Source organism: Thamnophis elegans, chromosome 1, assembly GCF_009769535.1.
Source record: "Thamnophis elegans isolate rThaEle1 chromosome 1, rThaEle1.pri, whole genome shotgun sequence".
NCBI lineage: Eukaryota > Metazoa > Chordata > Lepidosauria > Squamata > Colubridae > Thamnophis > Thamnophis elegans.
The window spans coordinates 76327069-76347020 of record NC_045541.1 but is presented as its reverse complement, the minus strand read 5'-3'; positions in this window follow the sequence as shown (position 1 = coordinate 76347020).

The window sequence follows — 19952 nt, the reverse complement described above, 5'->3', positions numbered from 1 at the left end:
TGTGCATGTATGGGGAGGGTGGGGCACATACACGGGAGTCATGAGTGCATGCGTGGGACGCAGGGGGGCAAGTGTACATTGCATTATAAGGGTGTGTGCGTGCGCACTTGCACGCACGCACATACTTTCAGCCCTCACCACCAAAAAGATTAGCCATCACTGTACTAAGCCATACACCACAAATTATGAGCTAAACCTTTGGTGGTCGCATGACTGAGTTGATAGGAAGTAAACTGGAAGACTCAGTACTCCTATCGCAGAAACTCATTATTTCTGCATTGTTTCAATCTCCTGTCTTGGAATAGCAGATTGATAGTTCCTTCTACCACTGTCTGTGTTCCAGGGAGTGCCTCGCCTAGCATTCTCTCCCTTAAGCTTAGTGTTTGCAAAACAGAGGCCCTCACTATTTGTGCTGCCTTTCTGCATATTAAAAGATAAAAATGGGGGAAATGAAATAATCTCTGTAATGCAACCTCCTAACTGTATAGCTTAAAGGTTTGTGGCCAAACCAGCGCCAGCACTTCTCTCCTTTGGGAAATTCACCAATCTCATAAGGTATAAGAACAATCAAACTTTATTGAAAAAAATAATATAAAGCATCTTTTATTGGCGATGGAACTGATCAAATGGTAGATTTGATTGTGTTGCTGCTGCCACAGCAGTGAGTAGTATGTTATATGATTCTTGTTGTGGAGTTTTAATGTTGTAAGTAGCCCAGAGTCATCTGTGTGTGAGTTGGGTGGCCATATAGATATGCTTACTAAATAAATACATACCAACTTCAAAATCTTAAAAGGCGAACACTGAGTAGGACAGGAGCAAAATACCATAATAGAATGGTTCAAATCACAATGATATAGCTTGGTGATGGCGAACCTTTTTGGCACTGACTGGCCAAACCGGAACGTGCATGCATGCGCACCGGAGCACCGGGTTTCTGGCATACGCATGTACGCTGCCCAGCTGGTCTTTGTGCACACCCAAGCACCAGAAACCCGAAAACCAGTTGGCCGGTGGGTGCATGCCTGTTTTTTGACCGTGTTTGGTCATTTTTCCGGCTGTTTTTAGGCCATTTTTTTGAGTCATTTTCAAACCTATCTGTGGATATGCACGATATCGCCAGCTGCTCTTCTGGTTTCCAGTGCACATGTGGACAAGCCAGCTGGTCTTTGCAGGTGCTGGAGCACCAGGAAACCGCCCCAAAATGGCCTGGTTTTTGACAATCTTTGGCCATTTGGGGCCATTTTCAAGCTATTTTCCGATGCTCCAGTGCCTGCAAAGACCAGCTGGCTGGTGTGCATGTGTGCCAGAAATCAGAAGAGCAGCTGGGGACAGTGTGCATGCTCATAGAGAGGGCTCTGTGTGCCACACCTCTGGCACGTGTGCCACAGGTTCGGCATCACGGATATAGATTAAAAATCAGTTGGGGAAAAAAAGAAAAAACACAAAGGGCAAATGTTATGCACTGGGTTGACCAGAAGATGGTGCTGATCTCAAAGTCTTGTTCTTCCTGCTAGAAACTTTATATATATATATATATATATATATATATATATATATATATATATATATATATGTATGTATGTATGTATGTATGTATGTATGTATGTATGTATGTTATATTTATGCTGATAAATAAATAAAGGGAGACTAGTATAGATCTATTTCAAGCTATTTAGCTCTCATCAGCTAGCCATACCCAAGTTTTTGGGAATCGAACCTGTGCTCTATTGCCTCCCAGGCAGGGAGTTAACCATTTGAGCTACAGAGAACGACTCCTTTATCAGCCAGCCAGGGTGGGAGGTATATACTTAAAGTCACAACCCCTGGTATGCCCAAGTATGGGAGGAAGGTCACACTTCCACTCTCTGTCATTAGGCTCGTCACAAGAGTCCATCCAGACAGAAACCCAATATTTTTTACTGTTGCCTTTTTTGTTACATTTGTTATATTTATGCTGATAAATAAATAAAGGGAGACTAGTATAGATCTATTTCAAGCTATTTAGCTCTCATCAGCTAGCCATACCCAAGTTTTTGGGAATCGAACCTGTGCTCTATTGCCTCCCAGGCAGGGAGTTAACCATTTGAGCTACAGAGAACGACTCCTTTATCAGCCAGCCAGGGTGGGAGGTATATACTTAAAGTCACAACCCCTGGTATGCCCAAGTATGGGAGGAAGGTCACACTTCCACTCTCTGTCATTAGGCTCGTCACAAGAGTCCATCCAGACAGAAACCCAATATTTTTTACTGTTGCCTTTTTTGTTACATTTGTTATATTTATGCTGATAAATAAATAAAGGGAGACTAGTATAGATCTATTTCAAGCTATTTAGCTCTCATCAGCTAGCCATACCCAAGTTTTTGGGAATCGAACCTGTGCTCTATTGCCTCCCAGGCAGGGAGTTAACCATTTGAGCTACAGAGAACGACTCCTTTATCAGCCAGCCAGGGTGGGAGGTATATACTTAAAGTCACAACCCCTGGTATGCCCAAGTATGGGAGGAAGGTCACACTTCCACTCTCTGTCATTAGGCTCGTCACAAGAGTCCATCCAGACAGAAACCCAATATTTTTTACTGTTGCCTTTTTTGTTACATTTGTTATATTTATGCTGATAAATAAATAAAGGGAGACTAGTATAGATCTATTTCAAGCTATTTAGCTCTCATCAGCTAGCCATACCCAAGTATATATATACTTGTATAAGTAAGTATATATACATATATACATACATATATATATATATATATATATATATATATATACATATACATATACATATACATATACATATACATATACATATACATATACATATACATATACATATACATATATATATATATATATATATATATATATATATATATATATATATACACATACATATATAAATAAATAAATAAATAAAAAAAGAGATTGGAAAGGGTTCAAGAAATACAACAGATTATAAATAGGTAATGTTATTACGCCCAAATTGTAGAAAGCATAAAAACCTGAGTTTAAAAAAAACCCCAATTTTATCAGTAAGACACACACACACACAAATAAGACAGGAATAAATCTTAATTGGGATTCCTGGCTAAGCTTCTTATCTATTACTCTGCAACCTGAATTCCCTTAAAACAGATATTCCATCTGTCTCAATTCCTTGGACATCTCCAAGGATCCTGGTATACTAAACTCTAATGAGAGGCTCTGGGAGATGTCTTTTTTTTTTCTGCCTCAGTCCAAACATTAAGAAGTTTTGGTTGATTTTAAAAGCATTCCAAATGTTGCTATTTCCAGAAAAAAGGCAAGAGCTGTTCCTACAATGTCAAATGCCATCTTTCTAAAATGTAGGTTCTGCTCAAAAGAATAAAGTATATTCTTTGTTTGGAAAAAGGCCCTGGCAAGCAAAATATTGCATAATTCCATATTATGACTTCTTCTCTGGTAATATTGTGCTGCTAACCAGAGCATACAAAACCTTTGCTAGACCAATTCTCGAATACAGGTCATCTGTCTGGAGTCCAAATTGCATATTGGATATTAATACAATTGAGCGAGTCCAGAGATATTTCACGAGAAGAATCCTCCACTCCTCTGCTCACAACAGAATATCTTATGCCACCAGGTTTGAAATTTTGGGCTTAGACAACTTAGAACTACGCCACCTTCGGTCTGACCTAAGCATAGTACATAAACTTATCTGCTACAATGTCCTACCTGTTCAATGACTACTTCAGCTTTAACCACAACAATACACAAGCACACAATAGATACAAACTTAAGGTAAACCGTACCAAACTCGATTGCTGAAAATATGACTTCAGCAACAGAGTGGTCAATGCCTGGAATGCACTTCCTGACTGTGATTTCTTCCCCAAACCCCCAAAACTTTAACCTTAGACTGTCTACCATGGACCTTCCTAAGAGGTCTGTAAGGGCCATGCATAAGCGCACCAAAGTGACCACCATTCCTGTCCTAATGTCACCATTTATTTGTATCCATTTCATGTATTCATAATCATGTTTATACTTATATCTGTTAACTTACATATGCTTGACAAATAAATAAATAATAATAAATAATAAACTATCTACCCTAAATCTCTAATAAAAGACCTGGATGACAATGGGCTTCAGCAAATGCCTTCTAAGACACAACCTATTTAGCAGCCTGTTGAACCCCACTCTCTGCATGCAGGTCTCCTTGGTATAAACTTTTGAATTGTTTCAAAAATAAGTGAAAGAGTTTAATTATTTTTATTTGTAGAACAAACATGGGGGAAAGTGCCAAGTGAAAGATCATCTTAATTTATCAGCTATTAAAAGGTCAAGAACTAAAACATGCTCCAGGTTTGTTAACATTTGCAATAACGTTCTCAGGAGATGTAAAGCTTCAACAATTTGGTCTACTGGAGTTAACAGAATGTTGCATTTATCTTAATACTGTGAAAAGCTTTCCTCGCTATTCTCCTGATCCAACCACATTTTCAAAATAAAGAAATTCCGTTCTCCTAATGTAGCATAGAAACATGCAAATTATGTTTTTGCTATTTGGAATTGGAAGCAAACCTGCATGTGACAAAGATTTGAATGGCTTTCTAATATGCCAGCAATATATTAATCAAGTTTCATTTACTTAACTGTGATTGATTTCCATAGCCTTTTCTTTAGAAGCAATATCTCTGTAAGCAAATAAAACCCTAAACAAATCAATACTACAATATTTAGTTTTTCATTATCAATGCAGTACTCACAACTTCTCTTTTCAATTCCTTGTTTTTTATTCAGTTTAGGTTTTTTAATTCAGTATCTCTAATACACAATTGTGTATCCAATTATGCTTCACATGTTCTAGTGTTGGAAGAAATGTCCTTCTGGGTTCGGCTCCAAGTGGGGAAAAAGACACTGGAGACATGGAGGCTGCTTGGTTTTAATGGTGGACAGGCCCACATGGCTTGAGTCCTGAACAGAAAAGGTGATCACATGCTTCAATGTTGGTGGAGAAGAGAAGGGAAAACAAGGAAGGAAGAGAAGCTGAGTCCCTGGTTTTATGCCCTCTCTGGCCTTTGATCTGGAGCTTGTTTTCTGATTGGTTGTCAGACTCCCATGGGCCCATGCAGGAGCAACTCTCTAGGCTGCATTTGAATCCAGGTTTGGTTGAGTTCTCAGATGTCATGTGGCGAGTTGGGTAAAAGGGCCAATATTATCATGCCTTAATCCCATCACTCTGGAGCTGAACGGGAAAACTCTTTATTATGTAAAGTGGACTAGCTCAGGCTTTAATGGCTCATTGACAAAGGGGGATGGACAGGAAGCTGCAGGCAGCTATTCTGTCTTTTAAAACCTGTTTCTTCCCTTTTTACATCCAGAGAAATATTCTGCCTTTTCAATATTTCCTAGGATATTTCATTTTTCTGGGAGAGGGCTGGGTGATAACTTCCTACACTAGTAATAACTTTATTTCATTATTTGTTTTATTTGTACTTGGTAATCCTTTCATATTGCTACTTATCCAAGTAGCAAAATAAACAGATTTTATTTTCATATGTCAATTGCAAAATGCAGCTTTACGTGGGACAATTTATATTCTGTGATAATACCTTTAAACAGAAACATCTTGTATCCCAGGTATTTGGGAAGGATTCAAATGGTGGACAAAGATGCCAAATCCAATCTAAACACTTGGCTGGCTTTGAGACCAAACATAATAACATGAAAGTATTTTCCTAAAAATAATAACATTGTGGGGTTTTTTGTGGCAAATGTCTTGGTTGAGACTATTCCATAATCGTGTTGTCATTACTAATCAGGTTTTCAAAATCCTCACACAGCATTCAGGCTAGAAAAGAATTGCGAACCAAGGCAGTGGCTCTTATCCCAGCTAATATCTTTGCAACTTGTTTAGGCTTAATTGCAAATGTTGAACTAGCTTCTAAAAACCAATGTTATTTCTGACAACTTAATGCTCACTAACTGGTTAATTGCTGGGGAAATAGTCTAAAGCAAGCCTGTTTGGGAGATTTTAAACTCTGGTCAAAAGAGTCACTATATGCCACTGATCTGGATAAATGATGCCTCCATTGATAGCAATAGCATTTAGACTTACATGCCGTTTCACAGTACTTTACAGCTCAGCCTATTGCCCCCAACAATCTGGCTCCTCCTTTTACCTTCTTCGGATAGATGGAAGGCTGAGTCAACCTTGAGCCAGTGAGATTCAAACTGCTGAAATGCTGGCAGTTGGCAGTCACCAGCAGTAGCCTGAAGTACTGCATTCTAACCACTGCACCACCACGGCTCTTACAGGGCCATTATTTTGTCAAAATGTTGCTTAAGGTTACTGGTTCTGGGACACCATGACAGTATTCTCCTTGCACACTTAATAAAAGTGGTTGACTTTCTTTTAACTCTAGAGCAGTGTTTCTCAACCTTGGCAACTTGAAGATGTCTGGACTTCAACTCCCAGAATTCCCCAGCCAGCATTCGCTGGCTGGGGAATTCTGGGAGTTGAAGTCCAGACATCTTCAAGTAGCCAAGGTTGAGAAACACTGCTCTAGAAGGAGTACCTGGTTTGGCCCCACACAACTCAGTTTCTTCTTTTCCATTCCCAAGTATCATCTTGCTCTTTTCTGACCTGAGTCTGGACTCCTGTTTGTCCTTGTCAACGCAGGTTTTCCATTTGCTATAGGAAACATTTTTAGAGATTCCCGGTTAATGTTAATAAGCCTGATTAGCATTCCTAATTAATGCTGATAATAATCAGCATCCATGCCTCTTGAATTTAGTTGACTCTTAAACCAAAACCAAGCTATATCTGATGTGTGATGTGTGATATTGAGCTTTAAGCTTGGAAATGCAAAGCTCTAAACTTTGCATATATAAATACACCGGGTTGTACTAATAAGAAAAGCAAAACCTGACCCTTAAATCAGCACTTTCTCACTTAATAATTGACTTTCTCAGTCTCAGCCTGCAGCATTGATTGGTCATGGAGTTTGCCTCAGAGCTATTCTGAAATTAATTTCAAAAGGTGCCATATGTGAAATAGGAGAAAACATAAATAAGTCAATCTCCAGCTGTTGATGATTTTATATACTCTCCAAGGAAAAATCTTGTTCCCCCTTGATCAAAAGATCCAGAAAAAGAACATACTGCTCGCAATTCACCAGCTTGGAGGTACACGTGGTGTGCTGATGTACAACGTTCAATATTTTAAAAAATATTTAAATGTTACATCTAACAGTTGCCTTGGAGGTTTTAACCAGGCGGGATAGATAATAGCATTCTCTTCATAATCTTTCCAATATATTGAGAAATGAAAAGATGCATTAATACTTAGCCTTTTGGTTTGGATAATGAATGTCCCATCTGAACTTTAAATTTGGATGTCCTGGAAGTGTGCAGGGTTGTTAACTTGAAAGTCAGTCCAGTGTTTCTTTTTCAGGATGCAGATTCCATTTGCTCTGACTATTTTAGCTTTCACCCATAAGGCAATTGCTGTCTTTCTGGAAGAAGTTTCATCAAGTAATATCTTCCAAGGGACGGCATTCTATCTGGGTGAGGCTTCTTCTTAACCACTTGATGTATGACTGCATTTGAAAATGTACCACTGCAGGTATTGGTTTAGTGGATCGTTAATTTCCCTAACTGGGTTGTTAAGTGAACTTTTCTTCATTAAATGGTATGCAATATTTACTTTGATGATCCTCCAGTTCACAAACTTGTCAAGTGTTTTATGAGTTCTAAATTCAGTGAAACACTGTTAGGAATATAATCTAATGGTTGGGTTGGCAATATATAAATCATGTAACTATGCTATAGCTGTTTCTTTAAAGCATACTGTAAAATGTGATTGGTTGCTGTTTTCCTCAAACAGCCATAAGAGGGAGCCAGAATGACTGTTAGCCCTCTGTTTGTTAGATGCTGGGCTGATCTGATCTGAGTGTTTTTGGAAGCTGGAAGTGCCATGAGCTATTGTAATTTTTGCAACTGTTAGCAAACATTGAGTACTGAACTGTTTATATGATATGATACTGGACTATGTTATTTGGATTATCCCTTAACTGAAACTGTTTAACTGTTTAACTGTTTATTTCATTTGTATGCCGCCCTTTTCCCCCGAGGGGGACTCAGGGCGGCTCACAACTCAAAACAAGGGAAGGGGGGATACAAACAATTTGACAAACAACATAACAATACATAATTTAAAAGCACAACAATCATACCATTCGAGATAGGGGCACGGTTCTTTAGCCCCAGGCCTGTCGGAACAGCCAGGTTTTAAGGGCTTTGCGGAAGGCCTGGAGGGTGGAGAGGGTGCGAATCTCCACGGGGAGTTCGTTCCAGAGGGTCGGAGCAGCCACAGAGAAGACTCTCCTCCACGTAGTCGCCAGTCGACACTGGCCAGCGGATGGAATTCAGAGGAGGCCTAGTCTGTGGGATCTAATCAGTCTGGTGGAGGTAATTGGCAGCAGGCGGTCTCTCAAGACATTGATGACTGACTGTCTTATCCGTGTATGACTTGGACTGTTTGATGGGCTCTGATACCTCTATTTCCACGAAAGTAAAAGCCTATTTAAACTGCAGTGTCTCTGAATGTTGGTTTGTGTGTTCTCCAACACAACTCTAACAACACTTTTCTGAACGTATTCGCTCTCCCAACGGGGAGCTTACCTAACAGACACAACCATGGCTTAATTTGTCCACCGCCCCCCCCCTCTTTTTTAAAAGTACTTATGTTTTCAAAGAAGAGAGATCAGCAGGGTACTTGTATAGGCAGTTTAAATCAATCCTTAACTTCATGTGATTAAAACAATCTTCCAGTGGAGATAGGAAGAATTCAGCATGCATCGCTTTATGTGCTGGCTCATGGATTGACATTGTATACAGTATATGGCTAAACAGCAACAAGGAAACACCGCGGCAGTTTACTATTTCATTCTTGCCACCTCTGTTGATATATTAGTGAGAATTTCAGAACATGCATCAATTCAAGGCTTTAATTTCTTTTGAATTATTAGACTCTTATTTTTGAATGTAGATGGCTTAGTTACCCAAGTATTTTAACTGTAGTCTCAATGTAGCCCAGAATGCTGCCCCTTCCTGAAAACTGATGGGTTATATGGCCAATTATGTATTAACATTCAAGGTCTTGTCTTGATTAGACATCTTAGTGCGAATGAAACAGGGAGGGCAATCTTAGGATAAAACTTTTGCTATACTTGTGGCATCCTGGCAGAAATGTGTGTCCAGGATAAAGATTTGTTCTCCGAGCTTATGGATTGGTTTCCGAACATTTCATTACCAGGCTAGATAACATCCAGGATCCATGAACACCATTTGGCAGTCAAAAAGCATGATCCCAAATCCTTAATCTCTATCCACACCAATACCAAACAGTTCGATTGGAGCAACACAAAAATCATTGGCCACACAACCACCCACCACACTCGTGAGTTCATCAAAGCCTGGCGTTCTACAAGAAATTCCATCAACAGACACATTGACTTACAACCAGCTTACGAGCCTCTCAGATTCCAAATCAACCGTACAGCCAACCAGAGATAGCAATGACACTCAATAAACACACGCAATTCCCCTCCCAACAGTGATTCACCTCCCAATGGGTTCTGCTCCCATGAAAATGTGAAATAAATAGAGGTTATCACAGAAAATCTGAATCAATCCCAGGAAGTGTACCACTAGAAGCTACATAATGTGTTCTGAACACTTTGATTATTATTTCCTAAAATGATTTGTACCTAGATAACACACTGTTTCAATTGAAATTGAAATTTTTGTGTTATAAAATAAAATAAAAACTTACGAGCCTCTCAGATTCCAAATCAACCGTACAGCCAACCAGAGATAGCAGTGACCCTCAATAAACACACGCAATTCCCCTCCCAGCAGTGATTCACCTCCCAATGAGACTGACCTGATGTAATCTCCTTATCACAAGACCCATCGCAAGACTTACTGGTGACTCACAGCTGACCCATCACAAGACCTGTCACAAGACCCTCACTTGACACACCCACACCTGAAGCCCTTATAAACAGAACACTGACATACCCTAAAATCAGCTGAGGATGTTACCTAGCCTGGTGAGGGAACTTTCAGAAACCAATCCATAAGCTCAGAGAATGAACCTTTACCCACATCCTATACCTGAGCTACAGATATTCGCCATTATTGCAAAATGTGTGTGCCTGGAAAGAGAATGCTATGGTAGTATTGTGGATTTACTGCAGTTTGGACCCAGTGCAGTAAAGGGGCTTTGGAGAGATTGTGGGCACGCCAAGCATTCCTGTCTGTATTTCCTGAAAGAAGATGTTTCTAGCTTTGAGCTTGAATGCAACTGCACAATTCCAGGAAAATACACATTTGAGGTCATTAAAGCACATGCTGAAGGTGGCACCTCTTTACCTGAAAAGCATGTTCTCCTGGGCTTGCATGGCTACTATACAAGCCCAGGAACAGACATGCCTTATTTAAGAAAGAATTGATACATGCAGGGTCTTTGCCCCCTAGGAAGAAACTTTTGCCCTTTGACTCTGAAGCATTGCACATTCCTATTATGCATGTAAAATCTTCCAGGAGGTGGATGTGTCAAACACATCAAGATGCTACCTGTGATCATACATTCAAATCCCTGTTCTATTTCCACCTGTGGTGTTTCAGCTTGACAAGTATAAAAATTGTGGGCTTTGATTGCACTGTTGCATTGCCGGCATCTTGACTTTTTGACACACACCCATGCAGACATATTTGCGAGTAGGTAACCAGGGTGTGCACTGCAAAATATATTCATAGTATTAAATGAATATCTCCTCCATTTGCTTTCTAAGGGAGATTTGCATCCTAACATGCTTCCAAAAGTCCTGTTTAAATATCTCACCTGCTTCCCAGTTTGCAGGAATCACTTTAAGAGCTGAAGGCTGCTCTTTATGCCATGATTGATTTGTCACTTTGCTCGGAGAGGGAGAAGTTGATGGAAAACATTAGCTGTCATTCAGAACAGGCCAAGGCTCATAGTGACAGTTCTAAAAAGGTAAGCAAAGTCTCCAAGGAGTAAGACAAACGCAAGCTCTGTGGAGTAAGAATACTGAGTCTTCCATCATATGATTTTCAGTTCTCTTAAAATGATTGTCTCCAGATGGCATTCTAGTAGTTTTAATGATTCAGAAATATGATTATAGAGTAGAGCAGTTGTGCAATAAAATGCCTATCTACTGTTAAACTACATTAAAACCAAAGGATTAATTTGTGCTGCTGTGCCCTACCAGGACCGTCTGCTGCCAATTACCTCCAATAGACCGATCAGATCCCACAGATTAGGCCTCCTCCGAATTCCATCCGCCGGCCAATGCCGACTGGCGACTACCCGGAGGAGAGCCTTCTCTGTGGCTGCTCCAACCCTCTGGAACGAGCTCCCCGTGGAGATTCAAACCCTCACCACCCTCCAGGCCTTCCGCAAAGCCCTTAAAACCTGGCTGTTCTGACAGGCCTGGGGCTAAAGAGCTTTCCCCCCCCCCCCGAATGGTATGGTTGTTGTGTGCTTTTAAATTGTGTATTGTTCTGTTCGTCTTTTTTATCCCTTATATGTACCCCCTTCCCTGACTTGGATTGTGAACCACCCTGAGTCCCCTTCGGGGGAAAAGGGCGGCATATAAATACAATAAATTCAATTCAATTCAAGACAAATTATCATTTCATCTAGTTTAATAGTAATCCAACCTTTCCCAAATGGGTAGTCTTCAGGTAAGTCCCATAGTCCCCAGAGGGTGAACTTTAATCTCATTTTCAAATCTTGTTCTCAGCAGTGATGATACCAGTATTTGCTCTGCAGAGCCTCTAAACCTGAAAATGCCATTCATGAATGCCAGGTTGCTCACAGACTTAGTTTATTTTTTTAAAAATCCTGATTATATGAACAATGATAAAAAGAGTGGGTTTGATCTAGTGCAGGGTGTCAAACTGGATGTCTTTGAGAGCCAGATCAGCACTGTATTTCTCCTCTGCAGGATGGCCGGAGGGAGGGGGAGGGGGGCAGAGTCCTCCTGCAGCACTTTGTAGACCAAAATGGAGTGCAGGGGTCCTGCATGTGGCCTGTGTTTGGCCTGCATGGCCTCCTGCGATACTTTGCCAGCCAAAAATGCCCCCCATGCCCCATTTTGGCCAGAAAACTGTTGCAGGAGGCTCCTTCCCTGTGCCAAATTTTGTCTGCCAAAGCACTGTAGTCATTACTTTTAAAGCCCTACATGGTATCGGACCTGGGTACTTGAGAGACCACCTCCTGCCAGTCACCTCCCAAAGACCTATCAGATCCCACAGATTAGGCATCCTCCGAATTCCATCTGCCGGCCAATGTCGGCTGGTGACTTCTCGGGGAAGGGCCTTCTCTGTGGCTGCTCCAGCCCTCTGGAACGATCTCTCCGTGGAGATCCGGACCCTTACTACCCTTCCGGCCTTCCGCAAAGCAGTTAAGACCTGGCTGTTCTGGCAGGCCTGGGGCTGTTGAACTATCCAGCCCCATTCGAGGTTACGGCTGTTGTAGAATTTTAAATTGTTGTTTTTTATTTTATTTTTTGTATCCCCTCCCTTTTTTATTGTTAGCCGCCCTGAGTCTCTCGGGAATAGGGCGGCATACAAACCTAATAAAATCAAGTCAAATCAAACCTTAGGCCAGTCCTTTGCTATTTCCAGGCTGGCCCTGCGCGTCAGATTTAAGCGCCCCACAGACCAGATCTGGCCCACGGGCCTTGATTTTGACACCCCTAGTCTAGTGGTTAAGATACCAGGTTAGAAACCAGGAGACTCTGTAGCTGCCCCGCCCTCTGCCTCGCCTCACTTCATTCTGCAGGACAAGTCTCCCACCCACCAGAGATCCTGGATTCCCTCCTCAACCCCACCCGGTCCCCACAGGCACAACCTACACGAGGGACGTCAAACAGGCTATGCCCCTGGGCACTGCCCAGTTGGTCGCCCTGATCATACCCCTCCTCCTCTCCCCCAGCCCCCAGAGGACAACTACAATGCTGATCCGGCCCTCAATGAAATCGAGTTTGACACCCCTGGCCTAGACAATAAACCAGTTGGTCAATTCCCACTGCAACTAACGGATCAACGTTCAACTGATCTGAGAAAAGCAGATCTTGCACTTGCGGAAAAGCACTACCAAGAAAAAAAATACATATGGATAACGATACAGAAATATAATTGTGCAAGCTATGTCTATCTCTGCATGGTTTCCCTCTGCCTCACACTGATTTATCTCAACAAGAGCCTGCTGCTGGAACTGACCCACTTACAGCATGAGATGATCTATGACCAAATGTATTTTGAATGCAAGCAGAAACTCTTATGAAACTCAGTTTCTACCAGCATCAGTAGAAAGCAAACTAATCTTTTCCTGTTCTATTAACATTTAGATCGGCAAAGTATACACTGGATTTTGCACATCCTAAAGCTTTCCTTTTTTCAGAAAACATATTTTCTTTTGGGAAAATATGTAATTTAAAGAAAGAATATTTAGAAATTACAATAAAAATGCTTGTTTGTTTTTTAAGATTACAGAACAATACAGAAACAAGATGAAATAGACTTACAGAAAATATATTGAAACACGTATAAAATCAAATTTAGCAATTTTCAAATTTGACCCCCCATATTTTTAACATTATTTCTCTCCCGTCTTCCCTGTCTGCCTCCCCTCATATACTTATAATATTAACCATCTTTTCCTTAAAGATCAACTCACCTCCAATCTCTTCCTGCCTAAAACCATGTAAACAAACATGATAGTTTTTTTCCTTTAGTTCCCTGATCAATGTTTCCTGTTGGTACCAGGCTGTCTTAATGTGTCAAGATAAAATATTTTTTACAAGATTACTTTTCCAATGGATTTTAATTGAAAAATTGATGAGGGAGCAGATGGGAAAAATTACTATTGTGGCTTGCTTGTTGTCAGGAAATATACTTCTTGCTAGTTGCAGTTGAACAAACAGTGCGACATTAGTATCATATTAAGGTACGGGTTTAATACATAGCAATGATTCTTGGCAACTGACTATTCCCAGGACAAAATATGCAATGGCCTAAAGGGATTAGGAATTAGTTTTATATATAATATTTATTAAATTTATTTTCCGAGCCTTGTGCTATCCAGGTTTTTATTTACTGAAATGATGATAAAAGAAGCTAAGCCAAGTTGGGCTTGAATGGACCAGGAGGATATCCCAAGAGCTATACGTTGGAATAGGAAGGTGGGAGGAAAATCCTGTAGGATGGCAAAGCCAAGAGATCTAGTAGTTAAAGTGCTGGATTAGAAGCCAGGAGATCATGAGTTCAAGTCTTCCTTACTCATAGAAGTAATCTGCGTGTCTTTGGACTATTTATTCTCTGTCAGCCCTAAGAAGAAGGTATTGGCAAGCCAGGTCTGAAAATGTCGCCAAGAAAATTGAAGGGACTTGTCTTTATAGTTACCAAGAGTGAGGATTGACCCAATGGATCATAACAAGAAGAAAGCAACAACAAATCACCTCTACCAAAGGGGTAATGCAATGTACCAAGTTGATCAAGGGTCAAGCTCAACCTAAGGAGATAGCTTTATTGATAGAAATAGCGTCCAAATGGTTTCCAAGAAAACTGGGGAAAACTATATATGACCGCAAGGTAAGGTTTAAATAAGTCATAAAATGGGTCTTTCCAGTCCAATTAATACTAGTAATATTGTAGACTTTTCCCCCTATCCATTTTTTCATTAGAAATCTACCAAAAGGCCCTGTTGTCCAATTTTGTAAAGAGTGTCCTTCAGCACTTACACCTTGGGGCATTTGAATCTGGATGTGGACATTCAACTTGCTTCAAACCCCACCTGCTTGGGATTCAAGCATAAGCTATAAATATGTGTGTAACTGGACTCTGCCGAGAACTTGTGTGTGTGTGTGTGTGTGTGTGTGTGTGTGTGTGTGTATGTATGTATGTATGTATGTATATATGTATATTTAGATTTACAACCCCCGGTATGCCCAAATATGGGAGGGAGATCACTACTTCCATTCTCTGTCCTTCGGCTCGTCACAAGAGACCATCCAGACAGAAACCCAATATTTTTACTGTTGCCTTTTTTGTTATATTTGTTGTATTTGTGCTGATAAATAAATAAAGGGAGACTAGTATATATCTATTTCAAGCTATTTAGCTCTCATCAGCTAGCCATACCCTTACTGGGAATCGAACCTGTGCTGTATTGCATATATATATATATGCAATATATATGTTGTATTTGTGCTGTAACAAATGATGTAACAAAAAGGCAACAATAAAAAAATAAAAAATATATTGCGTTTCTGTCTGGTTTCTGTCTATATATATATTTTCTGAGGTTTTCGTGGGTGTTAGTATGTAGGTCTCTAGTTATTCGGGTTTTCTCCCGCGTAAAATTGGAGATGTCTTGGCGACGTTTCGACGAAGTCTCATTCGTTATATATATATTATATATATATATGGTTCCTATCAAACAGAATAATATGAAGATGGAAGGAATGATAGATAGCACTATGGTTCCAGAAATTAATCACTTTCATTATGTTTGCTATCATCCCAAGGATGTTTGCCAGATAAATTAGGAAATTAAAAACTCATTCTAGCTTATTTGCCAGTAAGCATTACCCTTATTTCAATCTTTACCCAATTAAGGTTTGCTGATAAGGGTAGAGTATTTATAGGGGAACAAAGCTGTGTTGTGGCATTGCAGGAACTGAGGAGCAGACATTTTTCTTGGCCCAAAGCAGCATCTTTGAACAGTGTAAGTATTGGGGGAACTTTACCAGGGTATTAGTCAGGTTGGATACTTGGGGACTCCAGCACTAAATTTATCCTAGACAATTGTATGGAAAAATAGCTAATTTATTTTTTGGTTTAATTTGCTTTTAAGATGTTCTGCAAAGGCTACACATCTCAAAGGTGCTTTTTTCCAAAGGCAGCTGAACTTGTTTTTTCCTTTGAGAAGACTTTTGCTTCTCATCCATGAAGCCTCTTCAGTTCTGTTCAGAATATAATAAAGAATAGAATATAAGAAAGTTAGGAATCCCATAGGAAATCTTAGACATGCTTGAATTAAAAGCTCCCTGGAAATAGAAGATATTAAACAATACATTCTTCTCCGTTTTGTGAAGGTTCTCTATTTTCAAGCCATGCCCCATTTGCTATCTGAACTGGTGCTGTCTGAATAGTTTACTATCTCATTCTTATATAACTATAAATCAAGCCTCAACGAGCACCGGATTATTCCAGGGGAAAGCCAGCATGGTGCAAATATTCAAATTACGTTGGCATCTGAAAGAAGGCATTAGCAAACATTCATTGTATGCAGGGATGTAATCACAAGTCTAATAGAATTTCTATTTCTTCTGTGTTTCTGCATTCTTTTTTGCCTCCCCCCCACATGTCTAATTTTATTTATTAATCGCCTTCTGTTCTGTAATCTCTCTTCTTCTCCACGGGAGGGAGTTGTACCAGAGGTTCTTGCAAATTAAATGGGGGAAAAAAGATGGTTGTAGGGTTGGTGCTTAGTTTTATTCATGATGTTTCCAAGATAATTTGAGCATTGCTTGGTTTGTCTTTTCAGTTATTTTTTTATTATTATATAGGTGCATTGCTGTTAACAGTAGGGCTTTCATCTTCCCTCAATCCCATTAGCATTGCACCTTAAAAAATCTATGTCAAATACAAGTTTTAGCAAATAATAGAAATTAGCACATATATATGAGCCGCTTAAAAATAACATGATGCAGAATAAAAAGTTTCATCAAAATTCTAAAACTTGGGGAAATGGTAAAGTCAGATGGTAGTTCATAAGCCTCGATGGGGAAAGGATTTCACACTTGGGTCACCAGCAGCCTGTGAGATCTTTAGGAGTCATCATTTTTGAAGGTGGTTTGCAAAATAATTCAGCTGATTATTATACAATCCTTTGCTGTCTCTGCCCATCTCATCCAGCGAGAGCTATGGGCATTGGACAGGCATACAATAGATGAATCCACAGCATGATAAAGTTCCTTCAATATGTAGCAATAGCAATAGCAGTTAGACTTATATACCGCTTCATAGGGCTTTCAGCTCTCTCTAAGCGGTTTACAGAGTCAGCATATTGCCCCCAACAATCCAGGTCCTCATTTTACCCACCTCGGAAGGATGGAAGGCTGAGTCAACCCTGAGCCGGTGAGATTTGAACAGCCGAACTGCCGAACTAGCAGTCAGCTGAAGTAGCCTGCAGTACTGCACTCTAATCACTGTGCCACCTCGGCTCTATGTACCAGACTCCAGCTCCCAGAATTCTGACTGAGATTCATGGGAAGACAGACTAATATATCTGGAAGTAGGGTGCATTTTCCCCCAATGGTCCTTTGCTTATATATATTTATTTATTGGTTGGTTGATTGAGAAATGCATTGACACAACATGCAATTTTCAGAAGTGAAAAGACAATAATTTTTGATTACTCATAAATGTCGCTTTGGATTTTTATGAAGCATCATGACATCAGCAGTGACTGGACTTTGGCAACTTGCTGTGGCAATGATAATCTTGGCTCATATCTCTGCATCGCTTCCTTCATTGGAAAGGTAAAATCATTTCTATGAATCCCTTCTATAGCTCCAGATTTCTGATTTTAGAGTTTGTTTAACCATTCAAAGATGATCTGATTTTAAGCCAGAAAGTGATAGGTAACCTTTTCACAAATACTCAGGTGGCTGCCTTAATTCCACAGATGAGCATCAAGCAATGTTGGCATTCAAATGGGATACTTTCCATTGTTCATGATGCACTTGGACAGTCTAATAAATGCTTGATTGATCACCCATATCATCTCTGTAAATTTGCAAAAAGAGGGCAGAAGGAGAGGACAGACAGGATATGAGACATATTGAAATCTGCTTTTTTGAATACTCATCATCTGTTCACCATCTGAAAACAATTGAATATTCAGATTATATATTGCGCCAGGTGTGTTAGTCACCAATTCTAACTTTCTCCTGTGCTTCACATCCAAACCAGTTGCTGATTAACAGAAGGTTAAATTTTTTACCTGATTAAAATTTTTCCTGCATAACTAAAAGTCCAGGAAGAAGATTGTTGTATTTGAAGCTCTATAGTAAATATTGCAGTTCAATTAATTAAAAATAAAGGTGGTTGAATAAATACAATAATTTATCAGATAAATAAAAACGAGTTGAGATAGTACTTATTTTGTAGTTCTAAAGTTTTTCAGAGTTAAACACCTCTGCAGAAAGGGAAGTGTTATGATGAACATATGAACAACAATCCATCTTCCAAATTGACAGGTTATTCTCCCTCTCTCTGCATGGAGTCAACATTAAACTCCCTTCCCCCTCTTTTGTAAAAATCTGGGGAGTAACAAAAGTCCAAACATTGGTGCATTAGTTTTTATATAGCAGAGGAATGATATATAATGTTTGTTATCACAGAGATAGTGAACATTGCAAGTACAAAGTATACAGTAACTCAGAGTTATTCTTTGCCAATCCCAGACACCAGCGGCAAATTGAACTCAAATTGATGCATGATGCAGGAATGAGAAGAGAATATGAAAAAGCTGCCAAGTTACTTGAAACATTGATGAATTACAAGCGCAGGTAAAAAAGAAAAAAAAAGAACGATAAATACAAACTTGCTGAACTATTCATAATGATAGACAGGTACCTATTTACTTGACAGACGTATGAAGGATCTCAAATGTAACGTTCCCAAATTTTTAGATCATTATTATGATTCTTACAGAAAATGATAAATGGATCTCCCTCCCTCCCTCTTTCAATCCTTGAGCAAGAACTCTGCAAACAATAGCAGATGAATCAATTAATATAGGGAATGCCAGAAATTCTGGGAGCTTGACCTAATATGTGAAGGACAGTAAGCTAGAGAAATGTGCTTCAGGAAATCAGGAGTATCCTTAGCTTTGAGGATTGGGAAAACCGCACATTTAATTAAATAGTTTTCTAGGAATTATTTCTTTGACATGTACCCATATGCATTATCTTGAAATTTACACCTGCTTTTGGGTGGATGGGGAGAGAGTTTTTACAGAAGAAGGAAGAATTACAACATATAGATATTCCTCAACTTACAGCAGTTTGTTTAGTGACCGTTCAAAGTTACAACAGTCTGAAAAATGTGACTTGAGAGACCGCCTTCTGCCAATTACCTCCCTGCGACCAATTAGATCACACAGATTGGGCCTCCTCCGTATTCCATCGGCCAGCCAGTGCCGGCTGGCAACTACAAGGAGGAGGGCCTTCTCAGTAGTAGCCCCGACCCTTTGGAACGAACTCCCCGTGGAGATTCGTACCCTCACCACCGTCCAGGCCTTCCGCACAGCCCTTAAGAACTGGCTAGCCCGTCAGGCCTGGGGACAAGGATAGCCGCCCCTCCCGAATGATGAATGTATGTTGCTTATTATTTTTATTATATGTGTCTATGTCATTGTTTGTATTTCCCCCTCCCTGATTTTATGTGAGCCGCCCTGAGTCCCCTCAGGGAAAAGGGCGGCCTATAAATGTTAATAAACAGAAACAGAAACAGAAACTTGGGGCCATTTTTTACAGTTACAACCTGTGCAACCTAATCACATGATAGTGTGAGTAAAAATTCAAATCCTTGGCAACTGGTTCATATTTATGACCGTTGCTATGTCCCAAGGTCTTGGATCACCCATTGCAACCTTCTCACAAACAGAGCCAATGGGGAAGTCGGGTTCATTTAACAATTGGGTACTAACTGATCAACTGTGGTGATTCACTTAATAACTGGCAGGAAACGTTGCAAAATGGGGCAAACCTCCCTTAACAAATATCTCACTTAACAACCGAAATTTTGGGCTCAATTGTGATAATAAATTAAGGGTTAGGGTTACATTTTATGGGTACATATT